Source organism: Myzus persicae, unplaced genomic scaffold (assembly GCF_001856785.1).
Source record: "Myzus persicae strain clone G006 unplaced genomic scaffold, MPER_G0061.0, whole genome shotgun sequence".
In the NCBI taxonomy this organism is placed as follows: domain Eukaryota; kingdom Metazoa; phylum Arthropoda; class Insecta; order Hemiptera; family Aphididae; genus Myzus; species Myzus persicae.
The window spans coordinates 171,060-190,806 of record NW_019103954.1 but is presented as its reverse complement, the minus strand read 5'-3'; the positions used below and the strand labels follow the sequence as shown (position 1 = coordinate 190,806).

General features: G+C 32.4%; 1 long non-coding RNA gene across 1 annotated transcript in view; it reads left to right on the top strand.

Annotated features, from left to right (window-relative positions):
- Window positions 1–13,757: 13,757 nt before the first annotated feature.
- LOC111036830 overlaps window positions 13,758–19,747 on the top strand; it is an 11,663-nt gene continuing 5,673 nt past the window's right edge. Inside the window, exon 1 of the long non-coding RNA XR_002604810.1 lies at window positions 13,758–14,582. This is a non-coding gene — a long non-coding RNA (uncharacterized LOC111036830). The remainder of the gene's footprint in view (window positions 14,583–19,747) is intronic.

Genomic DNA, 19,747 nt, shown 5'->3' with positions numbered 1-19,747 from the left:
TACCAACGATAATTCGTTTTAAAGATGAATCATATTAATTTGTTGTTCACCATGACGTAAGAATAATCGATTATTTCATGCGATTAATAATATTATGCAAGTTCTCTAAAAAATAGTTTTCGATACTTCAAATAGGGTTGATATGTTTATAAAGGTACATACGAACTATAATACATACCAGTTTCTCTTAAATAATGGGTACGCGTGTACTGCTGATTTTTATTTTTATTTTAAATTTAATAATTAATATTAAACTTTAATTTACTTGATTAAAATAATAAAGTGTTTTCGATGTTCATATAATATAATATTTTATGAAATAAAGATATATTCAGTCAAATACTTACTTATTATTATCTGCTTCTTCTAACTCCTATCTTATAATTAAGTATTAACTAAACTGCACATTGCGAGTACAATTTTATTATTTATTAGCCACAAATCATTTATTTGATAATCTATCATATATACCTTATAATTGTGATTTTTTAAATTAAAATATCTTGAAAAAAATCGTTTGAAAAAAAAACCCTAAAAATATTTGATTCGGATTTTAATTAATATCAAAATTCTATAAAAATGCAAATCGTATAAATTTTCCTCTGGTTAGGTTAAATTAATAGATAATCATACTATATTGTCACCATTTAAAACAAATGTAAAACTTAAATGTCAATTAAAAGTTAAAAATAAATAAATAATAATAATTTAAAGTGCTTCTACTGGATTTCAATGCATATATTATTATTTTATAAAATATAAACTCTCCAAATATGTACTTCATTCAAATAAATTTAAGATTAAAAACATTTTTCTAATTCCATATGGGACTTGGCATTTAATTGTTATCATTAGATATTTATAAAATAATTAAAAAACTATTAAGTAGTTAAATGCCGACATGCTGCTCTAATTTTCTATTCGAGTACCTATACTTAATAAACTAGAAACGTTTTACACAGAGATTACAAACTTAAATAAAATATACTATTAAATTTAATTATACTTGTAGTTTACAGTTTATAAGTCTTAGTACAATCATCATGGACCACTGTAGTGTCTTTTTAATGAACGCTCAAGTTCGTCAGATATATCTTATAGTAATTGTAAACCGTTTCTTAATTTAATGTAATACATACCTAGTTAGAACTCCGTAATTTTTCCTGAGCTTTGGAATTTTTATTTATTTCAAAAATGCGTGTAAAATAAATCTTTAACAGTCCACCTGAATTTCAATGTTGAACTACGTGGGTACAACCGTAAATCTTACCTAGTAAATAATATAAACAATGATAGTGGTTTTCTTGTGGAATATATAGGTTCAAGACAGATTCAAAATAACTTGGGATATAAATTATTTGGTTTTTAATTTTTCTAATAAAACGGCGAAAATATAATTAATATTAATTCGATCCTTTTAAAATTAGTTTTTTGGTATTTTTAATATTGTTTGAAATTCTATAGCAAAATATACACGTTATATTCCTTATAAATGAACACATTAACTCCTTATAAATTATTAGCTGAATTTAATTATGTTACTTTTTATTCTTATTCTTATTTTTTTTTTTCGATACATTTTATAATAACTATTGTGTAATAGGAACTGTTTCATAAGATGGAATAAAATAATTACAACTGTTTATATTATATAAACAATGTTTTAATCAATTCTTTTTACCTTATACACAGTTATACATATCTACCACATAAAAAGGTTAAATTGTATAATAGGTAGCTTAAAAAAATCATTCGAATTAAAATGTTGGTTATTGAATCATAATAACTGATTCAACTCTGTATTCATACATTTAAATATTTCTCTACTTTATAAATATGATTTCCACTGAGTTCGCACTTGTGCTATAGATTACTAGGTATAGGTATTATATTTTATAAGTGAATAATAAAAAGTTTATTTAATAATTAATTAAGTACACTGTACATGCCTTTTTGTGTTAAAAAAATGAAGAATTAAGCAAAGTATGTCCTTCTGTGTTGACTGTATAGGTAAATACCGTAAGTAGTTCTATATAAGAAGTAGCGTCATAATAAATGAATAATTGAGGAATGTAAATTTAGTGAATATTTGTACATAATTTGTTTAAATAATCGCGGTAATGTCCAGTTCCTTTAATAATAACCAACCCAATACCCATAAAGAAAGACAAATATAGGTGCAACTATTACTGTTTACTACTGATGGGTACTATGATTTGAATGTCTTTTCAGTTGATTCGAACTCGAAGTACAATTTGTTGAAGTTTGACAATATTGTTGTAAATGTTTTAATTAAAATTGTTGAGGAGACAATAATTAATAATTACCGTAGTCTTGTTCATCATTGCTATATTTTATCTTAATTATTATCAGCACTACAATGGAAAATAATTTCAATTTATTGAAACATATTTATATTATAATAGATCATTTTATGCTTGATTAATTTTTTCCAACTGGCTAATATATATAAAAGCTTTAAGATTTGAATCATAAATAATTATTTATCTTACTAATTTCTTACTGGCTCAAGAGCCGTGGCTTAAAATCTCTTAGTATATTGAAAATACATTTTTTAGTAATATTATCAAATCCTCGACAGGCCCGCGTGGCCCTTATAATATACTAGATATAGGATTACGGAGAGACCTGGTGACGAGAGAAAAATTGGGTTTAAGAGTGTAGGTATCTTCAAACATGTGTATTGGGGTATTCATTAATAAGTAATAACTTTAAACTCGTTTTGAAAAATTTGTGTACAGTGTATTCAATCGTATTATAAATTGCGTCATAATATGCTGTTTTATTAATCATTAGATGGCGCCAGGACATCCGGCTTTTTTTCCAACGAACGAGTAAACATTATTACAAAACAAAATCAATATAAATAAGACTTTGAACCGTAGCTAATAGCCCAATAACTACGATAACGGTGTCGACCTTTTTGTGAGACGGTAAGTATATATTGTTAAACTGTAGACGAACTGTATACAAATTAAAAACTGAAAAACTGAAAACAGTAAACACAATAATACTTGGGTATTACTTATAGACTTATTTTAAATACTAAACAGTACCAACAGTTCCAACAACGGCTCCTGAGCCAATGCAAAAATAGTAGGATAAAATCATGATCGAAATCGAACTAGATCAGGTATATATTTTGTATGTTATGTATACTCCAGAATAGAGCCAGTCTGAACATCTCAATCAATGTTATAACTTATAATTATAAAAATATATCCATGCATGTTTTCTTAAATAAAAAATGTTAATTATTTTTTGTTATAATACTGATAGTGGTAAAGATATCGCGTCTATGATAATAGACCATGGTACATAATTATTAATTAGTAAAAACTGTATAGGATCTAGCATTCGTATATAATGTAAGTACACATTGTACATATAGGTATATAGCTAATTACAAGTATTCTACGTACATCGCTGCCGTGCGTGAAATGACGTTTGAAAACTGTAACACCAATAAGCAATGTTGTTGTTGCGTGACACGCGTGTTATTGATGAAACATATGAAAAAAAAAAATTAAAAAATTTTGTTTTTTTTTTTTGTTCCCCGGCGTCATTTCAACATGCGTCAAGCACATAGGAAAAAAAATTGTTTAAACACCACCGCACATAGTACGCGCGGCTATACATGCACACACATACACACACCGTGTAGGTGCCTACACAGAGTGCATAAACACACGGCGTATATAGGTAGGTTATCTATCCATCTATTCGTGTCCGTGGGCGTATAATATGGTATTATAGTTACCTATAGTATTACACACGGTGCACATACACGCGCGCATATGTGTGTCAATTGTAAAGTGCAAACACAGAATGTTTGCGATTCCGACACGTTGTTTTCTAGATTCTAGGTCAAAAAATATCATTGCATTCACGCGCAGTGTGTGTGTGTGTGTGTGTGTGTGTGTGTGTGTGTGTGTGTGTGTGTGTGTGTGTGTGTGTGTGTGTGCGCGCGCGTTTATAATGACGAAAATATACAACAATGTCGAGTGTGTATATGTGTAGCAGCTCGCTGAAATGCCACTTGCCTTCGCCGACCACGCGCCGCCGCCGGTGGTCAATAAATCCGCGAGAGTGCGGCGCTCATTATATGATATTGTATACGGTGACATTTTACGGGCGAGATGGAGACGGCGATCGTGTTCGATTTGTTATTATTATTTATCACGCGGTGTTTTTCCGTCCTCGTCGAGCGTTACGAAAAGTCGAAAAACAGCCATTCGCCGAAACGTCCCTAACTATGGTTTCTGCACCCTAAAAAATAACCCCCCACCCCCTGATTTCCCACACCGCGACAGCCTTATTGTGCCAGCGACTAGGGTACAGCTGCAGCAGTATCGTGGCTGTTGACTGATTTCGTTCTATCGACTATCGTTGCGCGTACACGATAATTCGTATTTTTAGCTCAAAACCATAAAGTTCGACGTCTCAGAAAACAGCTTTCGATGAGTTTTAAAAAAATAATACAACGTTTGTTCGATCAACCAGTTAAAATATCATTTCCTTGAAAACGGCTTAGCACACCGAAATTAAATATCGTGTTCATTGTTTTTCATTTAACATTTATATTATAGTTTCACCACGGCAATCATTATTATACACGTCTACGTCGTAATTTTGCTCATTTTTAAACCAAAATTTACATTTTTTTACAAATACAACAAGAAATACACCAATAATTTAATAATAATAATAATATGTACATTTTGTGTGTAGGACGTCGGTCCATAATTTACGTATAATATGCATACAATTTATTCTCGTATATGAATACCTTTTGATATTTATTGAATATTTTAATCAGATATAGTTTTTTCAGTTGAATGATTTTTTTCACACTCGTTGGCTCATTAAGGTCAAATAATGATGGCAAAAATTTCAATACTGTATTATTGTTTTGAGACTATTATAGCTGTTTTCCTTTTCACTAAATATTATTAATGAGCCAAATAATCTATCGTACATTATAGTATTCAAGTGGTAAAATAAAGGTCAGTTTTTAAACACGTGACTCCAACAATCCCCAATCGACATCATTATGTTTATTGTTATCAGTGGCGTGACTTTCAAAACGAAATTTACGGTATTGCTATATTATATATATATATAGGTATAGATGCTAGCAATACTACAGTAGTATGCTTTGGTTTAATAAAATATGTTTTATATCAGATTTGGATGAGTTGTAAATCAATAATAATCAATAAATATATCTCAAACTGTTACCATTAAACTCATCATATACTTAATTGATAATACAAACTAACCATTATGCGAACTATTATGCGAATAACGAAAAGTTATTTTTCACACGATGATCAATAGTATTATTATAGTTATGTAAGAAACAATTATCATTTATTTATTAGTCTATGTTGTCTTTTTACATTCTAAAAAGTACATTACATTTTCATTCAATTCGAGCAATAATTATTAAACACAATTCAGTTCTATTGAAGCGCTATGAGTTTTTGCAATGACCTCTTCACAATTGAAGATGTGTCGAATTCGACTAATATGATTTCAGATCAGGGCTTTAGTTGTAGGACTAGCAATCTCTCTCTTTTAGAACTCTGCGAGAACTGAATATATTTAATATATTATGTATGATATATTTATTGAAACAACAGTTTTGTAATTTAAAAAAAATGATTTATTACATGGAAAAGAAATTATTTTATAGACATTTTTAGTTCAAATTCAAGTTATTAAAAAATTAGAAATGTGTATTATGAAAAAAACAACTACTGGTCGCGTTAAAATATCATTAGATTAACGTATAATATTTTCATAATCATAGCAACTATAATTATTATTTATTATAGTAGACATAATTATTAACATTAATGTTGATAACAGTGAGCTGAGCGTTAGGTGCTTACTGTTCGATGTTATCACGTATTAATATAACGTATTTTATTTTGTTCGCATATTTATAGTTTTTCGCGCTTATTTTGTACTAAACAATATTACTTTTCCTAGGATATTGACCTTTAACCAATATTTCAAGTTTATAATCAATTCATATCACATGGCTTATAATTACATAACAATTTTAAAAAAAAAATCCTACCACATATACCGCACCCTGAAAAATAAGTTGTTCTTTACGAAGTTCTGGGGGTTAAGTGGATCCTTGCACCACCAACCCTATGGAAATTGTTTCTCAACTCTGGAACCGCTTTTTATATTACGTAACTATTATTACATAAGTACATAACTATTTGCATCCAAGACAAAAAAAAAACAATTGTTGAACTTATTCACCAACATAACCCCGGTAAACATGTATAATGTATATGATTATAATGAGGGTTCCAGGTTAATTATATAGATAGGCGGAAATTGGTTGCGGGGCTTAGCTCCCCAAAAGTCTGTCAAGCCCCCTTCCAATAGTTCAACAGCTATTGTGAAGATTCAAAGCCCGGCACGATTTAAGCTCTTATTTAGGTTCATTTGAAAAATAGTATACCCCCCCCCCTCCAATATATTCAATGGTCTTCCGCCTATGGGTATATTGGTAATATATACTTAGTGTATTATTGGCTCCAAAGTATCAGCATCGGCAGCGACGGTAGCCTTTTTTCATTTGGAATGGACAGAAACGTGCTCGCGTTTGCCAGGTTAGAAAACCGCAAGACTCCGAGTGATTTATACATCAGAACGGAGACAGACGGCGCAAGCGGATGAGACGGGATCGAAAAAAAATGATCAAAAAGAATGGGACATGATATTTTGGGTTTTTCATTGTTGTCAGTATTTACTTTTAACTTTTACTGAGGGGACCGGTGGTTGCGGAGACGCCGTGGCAGTTGCTACACATAATATTATTATTTGTACGCATAGGTAGGCTGCTGCCGATGCAGTTATATAATAATATATATAACCTCTATGTACATCGGTCACGCGGCCAGGTGTTCGGCGCGCGAGAGATGATATTAATATTATACCGTCGCCGCCGCCGCCCTAGGTATATGTATGTATATGTATAGTCAGCTATACGTATTAGTAGTCGTAGATCTCATTCTTTTCGTCGGTATAGGTACACATATTATAATATACACACAACACATATACCAACAAGTCTTTCTCGGCCGGCGTAGACGGACATCTGGCGTGTACCCGCTGCACGCGTGTGCACGTGGGTACCTATACATATATATAATATGTTATGTTATTTACCTGTTTTCCGAGTGAAAAGAAGACGGAGAAGACGAAGAAGAAAGCGAAAATAATGATAATAGAAATAACGTTGCACAATGAACAACGCACAATGCTCGAGGAAGAGACGTCTCGGTATGTGCATCACCCGGCCTGCCGATACGCGTTCGGAGCTGCAACCGGGCCCGAAGGAGACGATTAAAATATAGCTGCAGCGGCGTTATGCAGGACAATCGTTTTAATGGAATCAAGTGTACACTTTAACGCGCCCGTCGCGAACCATAAGACGTGCCGCAGCAGTTCAGTTCATAATTCCATTACTTACATTATATTTTGTCGTTAGTGCGAACGGCTTGCTGCAGTTGCGTTGTCGTGCAGTATGTGGTTCCACACTTCGAATAGTTGTGACTGCGGTCGATATCTGGCCGTCCGTAGTGCAAATTAATATTATTTCCATCGCTTATTATATTATACACCCTCTCGATTGTTTCGCGAGTGGCGAGCGAGTACATCATATATAATGTTTATATATTATAATGGGCATGTAATATGACGACGGAAATTTCGCAAGACCTCAGTGGGCGCCAGGCGCCAGCACGCCGACAAAAATTAAACGCAACACGACGACGAAGCGAAACAAAAGACTTCCCCCAAAACTTAATTTAAATTTTTTTCTCGCACGACCGTTTATATTGCGAGCAAATCCATTATGCTCAATCGTATTGTTTGCGGTGTGTATAAGTAATATATAACTCGCGTTTTAATTGTCTTAGCGCTGCTTTGTAAATGCAGTGCTCGAATTTAGGGGTAAGGATCGCAGGGGGACGAAGGTCCTCTACTGTTTTTATTATTTTTTTTGAAAATAACGAGGTATTCAGTCTTTTTACAACATTTTTTAGATTGTTTTTGTAATTTTTATTTTAAGAATTGTGTTGGCTAAGATATTATGTAAATTGATGAATTATACAGCTTTTTATTATTATGATACTGAATAAGAGCCATGGAATACAATTTAATTGTAATTTAAAAATATATAAATTAATACACATTCAATTAGTTAAACTTATTTTTAATGTGAATAAGTTATTGTTCAAAAATTGCATTTTTATAATAGCTTATAGGAATAGTCTTATGATGTTGTTAACATTTATTTTATGGTTGGTGTTCGGTGGGTAGAGAAGCTTTGGCACTCTTAAGGCTATATTCTAAGTTCAACTATTTCAAGGGGCTCAAATTGTTTCAAGTTTATATAAGTGTCTCCATTCTTTTATTTTTCCAATTCAAACACTGTTTGTATTACATACTCTGATTACTCTGGTACTCTACCAAAAAGTCCTAGGAAAAAAAGCCCAAGTGAAAAAGTCCATGGTTAAAAAGTCCGGGGCAAATAATTAGGTAATAAGGAAAATATGATGTGATGCACAATCAATCTTTCAATCGGTATTAATATAAATTGTAAAAATAAATGATTTAGGTACCTGACGAAATTAATAAATTACCTTGTAGGTACCAATATCTGCAAAATATATAGGTGAAATAAATTATTTTAAATATTGTTATACATAGATAAGATAGTGAACTAGATACTTAATTAAACTGAGAAATCATTATAATATACGTATTATATGTGTATGATGGTAATAATAGCTGATACTTGATACTAAGTACCTACCTAATTATAATTATTGATTTTTTTGTTAAATGTATTATTTTAAATATTGTTACCTTCATATACCGGACTTTCTTACCTAGGACTGTTTTTCCTAGGTATTTTTTACCACGGTTCACATACTCAATTTCTCCTCTGAGCATCGTTGAGCGTCGATCGAATCTAAAAATGGCACGATAATCGTTTTATCGTTTCATATTGTACAACTATTAATATATTTTTGTTGTTATTATAGTAATTCGTCATCTGCTAAGTGGTGGAAAATGCATCCCTATCTATTTCTCTCGTAGGGTAACCTATATATAAGCACTGCGTATGTACGTGTACGCGTCATGGGCCGAAGCACGGGCTTAAAATGTCACAATTATTTCTAATTTTGATTGCTGAATTTAGTGATGTGGTACTTAGATATATATATATACCTATATAAATAATAATTTTAACACACATTTGACTAGGTATGTTGTTACGCAACGTCATCAAATACATCGTATGTACGTTATAAATTACGGTTTCAAATAGGTACCCGTTAACATATTAGATCGTACTATATGGTGTCACATTATAATAATGTAATTTTAAGTGACTTAGATTGTCCGTCGTAGATTCAAACATCTCTATGAACAGGCTCGAAAATTATCGCATAATATTAACTCTTGCTGTTCAACCGACGGACTATTTCACCGACCAATTCAGTTATCGAAGAAACTGTAAAAACCTGATGATGTACGCATATATTAAGGCTTCAAGTGTGTTTACGAAACTGTATTTATGTCATGCTGTTGTAGTGTGTGAATATTATGTAAATTGTGCAGTGTCTGAGACCGACAACTTATCTCGTATTTCACCATTTCAACGACTAGGTAAATGATGCTACACAAACTCTAAGGGTAGCTGTGTCGGGTAATAAGGTCCCTCGTTCGATTGTATATCTTTACGAAAAATTAAATCCACTGGTAGGTTATAAGTGATTGTTTATTTATTAGTAGTAAATCACACAACCACATTACAGTATGCACGTGTGGCCGCCGTGTTGTGTATATCATCGTCGCCTTCTTCTATACGCGTTTCTGGTAAGGGTGACGTGTTGGTGACACGAATCTCTTTAACCGCCAAGAAATTACATAAGAAAACGATACGAAATTATTAAGCACGCAATGTGCGACAAAAATAAATTAATTCGACGGTAGAAAAAACCCAATACGTAACCATTCGTCGCAGAACCGTATATTACATACGGCGTTGGCGGAGTAGCATATACCTATATTTTGTTCATAATGAGAACCGGTGACGACAATTATTTTGTGAACATTCCGGATGCCCAACTGTACGACTCACGAAAACAATGTACATCTCGTCACATATTATCTCGTGTGCGTACGGTAGTGAAATGGAAGACGCGAGTCGAAACGAAACGCGTCGCAGCGATATGGGTAGGCACGGTGTACGCGTGTGCGCGCTCGGTGCGTGTCAATCCATTAAACGAAACAAAACAGCGGCGGCAGAGGGTCCCAGGTGACGGGCGACTACGCGAGGGATTATATTAATCTCCCCCGAGACAAACGCGTCGAGCACGAACCGTGCACTGTGCCTACACATTTATATAGGTATATCGTGAATTCGTGTCGTATTATTATTACCATCATTATCGTACGTATAGGAAAACACGTGTATTCCGTCGTATATATGTATATTAGGTATATTATTATGTTTAAAGTATAGCGGAACTATTAACGCTCTGGTATTGTGTGCAGTTGGACCTCGAGGCCTGCACCTGCCGTCGTCGTCGCACCCGGCGATGACCCCGTTGGTTGTGTGTGTGTGTGTGTGTGTGTGTGTGCGTGTGTGTGCGTGTGTGTGCGTGTGTGTGTGGGTAGCATTTTGGTCTTGCTGTGGTGTTAAGTACCAGCGAGTTTGAGCACGCGTCTAGCGGGTTGTTACATAATAATATGTGAAATAATATACGTCCAAATGTGTGAGAGATGACAAAATTTGTGGTTGACGTAATTACAGTCGTAATGACGGCACGTATTTCCTAGTTAATAATGGAGTACGATTATGGGAGTTGGGAAAACATATTTTTAAAGTAAATTTATTTGAAAAATGTAATCTGTACAATGTGCATATATATTGTGTACCTACATCAAATATTCCTAAATCATATCAAACTCTAATTATGACACTGAAGTTACCTGAGGATTTATCGTGGAGAGTGGAGACGATACTGCCTTGATACCTACAACATTTCACTCCACGCGGTTTTTTACATCGGCTCATAATTATATAATGTGTATCTTTAGGTATATACTGCATGTGCCTGTGGTTAAAATCGCTATAGTTTTTTCCTTGTTTACATGTGATGAGTGATGAGGGGGGAAGACTCATAGTTTGGCTTGGATCGCGATCGCAGCAGTCGATGCCCCACGATCGTATTTTTGGACTTCCGTCAAAACACAGGGGAAAAAATCGAGGCCAACCCACTAAACGGAATCGGTTTATTAACTCGCAGTGTGGCATATATTATATTCGGTCGTGTGGCGATACTACCTATATATATATATATATATATATTATATACTATTTCTCTCGTAGGGTAACCTATATATAAGCACTGCGTATGTACGTGTACGCGTCATGGGCCGAAGCACGGGCTTAAAATGTCACAATTATTTNTATATATATATATATATTATATACATTATACGAAATATGTTTGTATAACATTTATTATTTGTTGTCGTTAACGCTCGTACGAAATTGGCGCGTGGCCGCTATTGCAGCTGCAGCAGTAATAATGTATATTGTCTGTCCGGTTTTAAATATTTCATATTAATAATAACGCCACTGCCTTCATACTTCGACTTTGTTTGGCTTTAGAGTTTAAACTTATGACTCGTCGTATAGGGACTTTCACTTATAAACACCACCCTAAAATCTAAATGGCGGTAGGGGGTACGTTTAGTCGCTTAGGAATTATTCATGTAATGCTTATTAATGTACGATGCCATCGAGCGTTTTTCCGAGACCCCGGCGGTGGTGAAGAATCGATTCCGTCGAAAATTAAATATTTATGCACGTGTCAAACGACGTTTTTAATAACTATATTCGCAAACGACGGTATTATATTGTACAGCTGATATTATTAAATTAATTACAGCATTTTACTGCAATGGTGGCCGTTAACATATTAATTATTATACGACAATGTCTATGCTTATCGTATGCGTATCACACGTAATCATATAATATATAACACACTCGCACGTCATATTCTGAGCGAAATGTGTTTTTTTTCCAGTATATTCGAACAAGTCTCTTGGGAAACAACTTTTACAAAACAAATAATATATTTACCAACGCCACAATATTATTTACCATTATATTCTACAGTATTTTGCTGTTTTTGTTTTTTGTGTATTATCGTTGTGTTTACAATATAATACAAACGTCCGTTCATAATTTATTTAGGGAGCTGATAACAGACGTTACCACCGCTTTTTTAGTAAACTTATGTGTAACTGCCGATATTTTAACGTGTGCCTGCTATTGCTAAATGATAATATAATAACTGCTGTAGCGATAACGCGATAAACACGCTGCCGCATGTCTTTTCAGTTGGAAATTGAAAAAAAAATGCTATAAAATATTGTTATATAACAATTAATATTATGTATGTTTAATGTTACGTATATTATACTTGCCACGTGTGTATGACTTAATATTCGTTAAACATTCGATTCAGCGTCTGTCCCAGGACCCAGATACACTTGTTTTACTAAATTTTCTTTTTTTATTGTTGCCTATTATGTTTAAAATGTTTCAGCATATAATTAAGTTTGATAAATTATTAACATATTTTATATATTGTAAATATTTGTTACTTGTTATGATAGTAAAGAGTATTGATTTTAGTAACTAGTCACAATAGATAATAGAATTCTTGAATACAAATATAATAAATAAATAATGTAATAGGTTTTGTGTTCATAATTATTTATAGTCGTGGAAGTTTTTTTAGTCTATCGGTAGTCGGTAGGAGTACGTACTACGTCCTGTAGCAGTTGCCAGTTGGTGTCGTACAAGTTTGTTTGTAGTACCGAGCTTCTTGTTTGGAGTTTTAAGTAGACGTTTTTGGATTGGTATTAAAACTGCAGTCTTGAAGAACAAGTATTCCAGTATCATTATGTCTTTGCCTATTCTCCTCGAACTATTGAGCTTTAGAACTTATCAGTAGGAATTTGTTTTGGATGGATTGGATTTTTAATTTTTGTGGAAGAGGCTAATGTCTATGTTTACTAAGTAGACACAGCCGAATTATTGTGATGTGTAGAAGAAGTGAAGATTTTATTCGGAGAGTTTATTTGTAGTTTGCTAAGGGGTGGAGAGTTTTCATTCTGGTACACATTTTAGTAGATGGGAAACTAAAAGTTACTAGTGGGCCAATTTTTAGAAAATTAAAATCTAACGAGCCAGAGAATAGAAAGCCAAAAAAAAAGGGAGGGTGTCATTTAAAGTGTACATTTTAATTAGCATTTATTTTGTTTATAATGTAATTTGAAAATGTAGCTCGGGCCAGATAAAAAAGGCTCGCGGGCCGCCAGTTGCCCACCACTGTGGTTTAATAGCATTGCATGATTTTTTTGTTGACACAATTTTTATATTAATAGTTACTCGCATTTAACCGATGACGCAACAACGTCATGCAGTCCTTACTGCAGGTGTTTAGAACATAATATTTCATATGCGTATAATAGTACTCGGTAAGCGGTAACTCCCAATGCAACGAGGCCCGACCGGGTATAATAAAAATTGAAAATGTATATAATTTTTTTACCTCGGGTTTTTATTTATTTTTATTATTTCCCGGTGTGGCCACTTATACTTTTACCACCATCGGCAAGTCTTGTCCGACGTCCTTACGCAAAATCGCAGTGCGTCGCAATTTTACGTCCTACATGATATACATTATTAACACTATTTCCCTCGACTGCACATTATAAAGTATATTGCGGCTAGATAACGATGACGCGCGCGCGTGTGTGTGTGTGTGTCTCGTCGCTCACTAGTATAGATCTATCCAGACAGCGTTGTCCATAATTTAATATATTGTGCTCACTAGACTATTTCTACGACAATATACGTGTTCCGATCATTGTTAACACGTTGTCTAGAAAATTAATACATATTTATCATAATATCATTCTTCTGTATATGTATTTTTATCACACACGAGTCGTGTCTCTCGTCTCCGACCTAGTCCTGATTTGCACGTCGCTTCCACGCATACGTACTATGTTAACGATATAAAATATTATAAGAGTGTAAAAATAATATACTTGTAGCAACCTAAAGTCGATTTTTTCTAATTTTATTGTTTTTTTTTTATACCTGTGAACAATATTATTGTTGTGTCTGAGGAAATTCAAACTATTTCTTGTTAATTGCATGTACCTACAGTGTACACGTATCTGCCTACACTACACTCGTCGATCGCCAGGCTCAAGAGAAAAGAAAACACGGCGTGTTATTGTTTATCGATTGTACACTATTAAATACTAATAAGTAATAATAAATGTGAAATAATATTATGACTATGTGACATTTTACAAAATATGCCTAAATTATAATGAGAATTATTTCCCTTATGAATTTGTATCCTTACGTAATATCTATCCTTATTGTTACAGCTGGGAGCACGACGGCGGCCACCTGAGAAGTAAGTACTCACAACAATTGTCAATTAATATTTAATACTATAAGACATTTATTTTAAACGGCATGCTGCTTGACACTCCAGCGTAACAATGCACATATTAATCATACGTTAATTGTTGTTCGATGTGGTAATAACATATATATTACATAATGTCACAGGCGGGCGGAAATCGTATTTTTTTTTAAATTGTAATCGCATATAATACATAGCAAAGTGAAAAACTATAACAATTTTTTATTATTATTAAACGAATATTTACAATTTATGTTACAAGGCATAATAGTAGAACATTATAAAATAAAAAAGGATCACACAATAATGATATGCTAGAGGAGGGAGGCTATCCAGAGGTAGAACCCAACGATTAAAAATTAACGCAAAACAAATGTCATTTACAACGCGCACTGTTTAAACTTTAAATAGGCAATTCGAATTAATCACATTAATGCATGTGTAATGTATGTTATATGTTTATGTATTAACGTCATGAGACAAGATATTGCTATCCTAAATTTTGTTATAAAATTAATTTTGTTACCATTTTTAATTAGTTGTCCTGCATCCAGAAAATTGATAAGTATAAAACGATTGTTTGAGAGGTTTTTGACATGTTAATGTTAATAACTTCTCAGGGGTATTATGTACAGATAAAAGTCATCGTGTTTGAACCTGTCAATAAATATTTTTTTCTAATTACCTACCTATTTTTTATGGCATTTTATTTAAGAAATATAATTAATAAATGATTTTGTGACTTTAAGGAGCCTCAATATCTTCATATAATTCAAGTCGATTTTTAAATTCAATATATATATAGGTACTCAGAATAAAAGTATTCAAATATTTGCTACAGTCCTGTATATATTATATTCGTGTTCATTATAGTTTTCCACGAGGTTCTATTTATTATGATTAAGAGGGTGAAATCTGCGATGGCCTGCACGCGTAGGTCGATTGTTGTAATATTATAAGTCCATGATGCTAATGATACGATGAACATATAATATTGTATTATCATTGCAGATGATTACAATAGATAAGTACATGTACAACGTACGATTGTTGTTTGTGCGTGAATGCGCGAAAAATGTATTCCTGTAGGAAATACGATCTCGTCTCGGTAGACGTGATATTATGGCGTTGTGTATTTTCTCGCTACGGCAGTGTATTTAATACTATATTCATTATGTTTGTATAGAAGGTTGTGTAGTTTCATAAGCGGTATATAGGTACTTACATGACTTAGTCTTAGTGTGTATTATATATATTAAGAGAAAGATAGTGTGTGTGTGTGTGTGTGTGTGAGAGAGAGAGAGAGAGAGAGAGAGAAAGGAAATATTTGAGATACTTTTTAATAGGGCTGACAAGAGCAAGATAACATTAGAGAGGGACACGTGTTTGTGCTTGCGGTTGAGCGGAAGGGTCGAAAATAAGATGGGGGTTGAGGGGGGTTGATAACAAAAGACGAAACTTTTCCACCTAAGTCGCACACCGTCATATAAGATCCCGTTCCAAGAAAACCGCGGACTTTTAATTCCTCTAGAAAAGCCCGGCGAACGCAATCGTCTTTCGTGTATGTATACAAACACACACTTAAGACAATATGGACCCGTAGCAGGGTCTTACAGTTATTATTATTATTGTTATGTCTTCTATCGCGGATAAACAAGCGAAACCCGAGACTGTTTTAAGCCTTCCTAGTGAGCGCCTCTTTGCTGGAGAAGGGGAGGGGGGATCAGTGTAGTTCTCTCGGATAAGTCTTTTGCGGGGGCTGATTTTCGTTATGCTATTTATTTATTGAGGTCAACCACTGCGGCCGGTGGTTAACAGATGTTGACCCGAGATCCGCGTATAATCATGGTGTAATGGTCACATGTGCATTTTAAGTCTTAACTAAGGTACCTTTGTATTGTTATGGCCGCTAAACTGATTATCAGCTATCACGTATTACCTATGTTTAGCACACTGAAAACTGAAAAGTGTATTTAACATTTATATTATATTACCTGTATATTGCGCCAGGACATTTTACTTTTTGCTTAGAACATATTTTGCCTCCAGACAATTTTAAAACGTACACAATATATGCATATAATATTATACAAATGAAGAAACTGTATTGTATAATTCAAACTAAACACATTATTTTTTATTAGCTATATCATACCCAAACTAATTTCAGTAATATGTTTCAAAAAATATATATTTTGCTTCCAAGTCATCGCATACTGAATTAAATGTATAATTAGCGACTAACAATTTGTTTTATCTTGCCTGTTGTTTTATCAATACGTGTAACCATATTGTGTGATTGCATAGGTATAGATACGTCATGGTTGGAATACTGTTGCTCTTTTGAACATTTTTTATGATGAGCCAAATATTTGGGTTTATTCAATTTTTTTAATTTTTAATGCTATCTATACTATATTGACATCAAATTAATAAAAATAAATAATAATTATGACATATTCCTGAATCACATTTTACAAACATTAATTGTTCGTCCAGTCCCTAGTTGAGTGCATGAACTCATATTCCAATAACATGGAGGAAAATATGTTGGTGGAGTTTGTTCGAGTGGTACAGAATAATTTGATAATATGTTTTATATTTTACATTAGAGTGATTTGGATCCAAAAAATCCAATGCATTTCGAGCCATTTTAATTTTGTGAGAGAAAATGTTGAGGGGGGTAAGGTGCAATTTTAACAACTGATATTCCCAAAATCCTACCGGTGATGGTTGATGAGAAACACTTTTGTCCGGAAAATCAAAAGACAAACAATCATGACAATAATTATGTTCATAATGCATATAATATTATAAGTGCATTTGGTAGGTATATGATGTTATATGATGTATAATATTAATATAATATTATTGGCGAGTAATGATAAATGCAACTGTGACACGCGCTGCACGATTAATTGTTTATATCGATAAAAACTGCCGCGGCCCGCGAATGCTCGTTAATTATAATGTATTATATAGTTATTATAGTAATTATAGTTTATTATTAATTATTATCGTCGCGTTAATTTCTCTTTCTTTAAATTTAGAGACACTGTTCAATAAAAAATAGTATGTTATTATTATAATATGTCTATCCTAGTACCTAAAGTTCATACATATATAATAGTATGTGTCTGCACAATATTATATTATGTACGATATTGTGACTCACTGCAGACGGCGTGGGACATATTTTACAATAATCATTTTTATACTTTCTAGATTTAAAATTTTTTTTTACTCGCTGTCGACTAATCGCAGTCCGAGACATAGTGGGGCTAAAATTTTGTGTGCTTTCACTTTTAGTAGGCACCGACAAACAACAATATTTATTGACCTCAAATTGTAATAATAAATGTCGAAATGTGCACACATTTCTGCATATTATGTGTTTCTTCGTCACGCAAATATATACCCATCAACAGAAATTACGAATAGATATACGTGCCCATAGTATACGTCAAGTAACAAGAGATCGTAAATTAGATATGACCTTCTGCGGGAAACGTTGGGAATATTACGCGAAATTCATGTCTGCTGTGTCTGATGTAGGAAAAAAAATTCAGTGTCACATCTGCTGCAGGTATGTTATACGAAGTATTTAAAAAAACTAATTTAATATTGGCATCGTTTTTTTCAGTATACCAATACAAGTCTAATGAATAATACCAGATGTTATTTTTATAGCTAGGTAATATGTTATTTGACCCCTCGATTGATAGTTTCAACAAATTTAGACAAAATAAGTTAAATGTTTCAACGCAGGAGTAATTATTCAGATGTATTTTATTACTTGCATACAAGGGAATAATTTTTTAATTTTCTGTATAGTTTATAGCACATACGATTTGGAAAGTTCGGTTAACTACTTACGCGACTGTGCAATTACATATTATTAGTTTGCGTTTAAAAAATACTTGTGAAAATTAAAAATTAATTATTTTAATAACCTGGTTATTACTATGGTTCTTATTTGTTGAAAGGTTAATATTAATTTTGAGATAAATACCTATTTTGGTCTTCGTTTATTATCAATTTGAAGAAATTGATTACACATAAACTCAAGTGAAAATGTCTGAATTGAATTTGAATCGTTAGCTTTAAATAGAATTTAACTATCACAAAATAGTCATATGGGTACACATAAAATGATTAAATTGTACCTTTGAACTTTAAATGTTTTTCTTTCATTAGTAACAAAAACAAATTGTTATTATTTTATTAAATGCATACTATATTTAATGAACGACAATTTCGCATAATCTTTTTGCATTTAAAAAAAAGTATTATAAAGTATAACAAATAAGAATATTTATTGTGTAGCGTGAATGTCGTAGACTCCCGACCAATTGTGTCGGTTAAGCAATTAAATTTTTAAATCAAAGTATTATGATAAAATATATTGTGAAGTTGAGTGATTAAAAACACTGTAAAACTGTTTTTAACATCTAATTAATCAATAATTTAGTAAACTAAAACCTTGAAGTTCATTTTTTTTATTACATTTATTAATAATAATATATTTTGATACTTATGTTCAACTGTATTCGCTTATAGCCATATGTACATATATTTCTAAAAACGTTTTTGACCATCATAAGCGTACATAATAAAAAGTACTCAATGTTTACATCTCTTGTTTTCAAATAACCAAAACCGTTTTTTTTTTTCAAACTAATTATTTCCCTGATCAGAATTTAAATATAAGTGAAGGATAGATGAAAATTTATACATTTAATTTTTAATTCATATTTCACATGATTTCTATACATATTTAAAAAAAATTCTTTTTCATTCTTATAGTCTTAGCACCACCTAGTTGTTCATCAAATGTGTTGTCTATGTTGGCAATGTTTTACTCTCTTTATTTTTAATAATGTAAGTATGGTTAGGTTAGGTAAGTATGGTAATTGAAATGAAAAATGTCTGAATTTTGAAAACTTCAAGAATTTGTGCGAAATAGGAAAATAATAAAAATGTAACTTAGTAATAATTAATAAGTGGGTAATTAAGCTAGCTTTAATATAAAATATTAATGAGAGATTTCCGATATCACACCCAAGTGGTATAATGATTTAAATCCACAAAAATATCTGCGTGAACAGTGCCAAAATTTCAATTTTTTAACTTTTCTCCTAAACTATGATAAC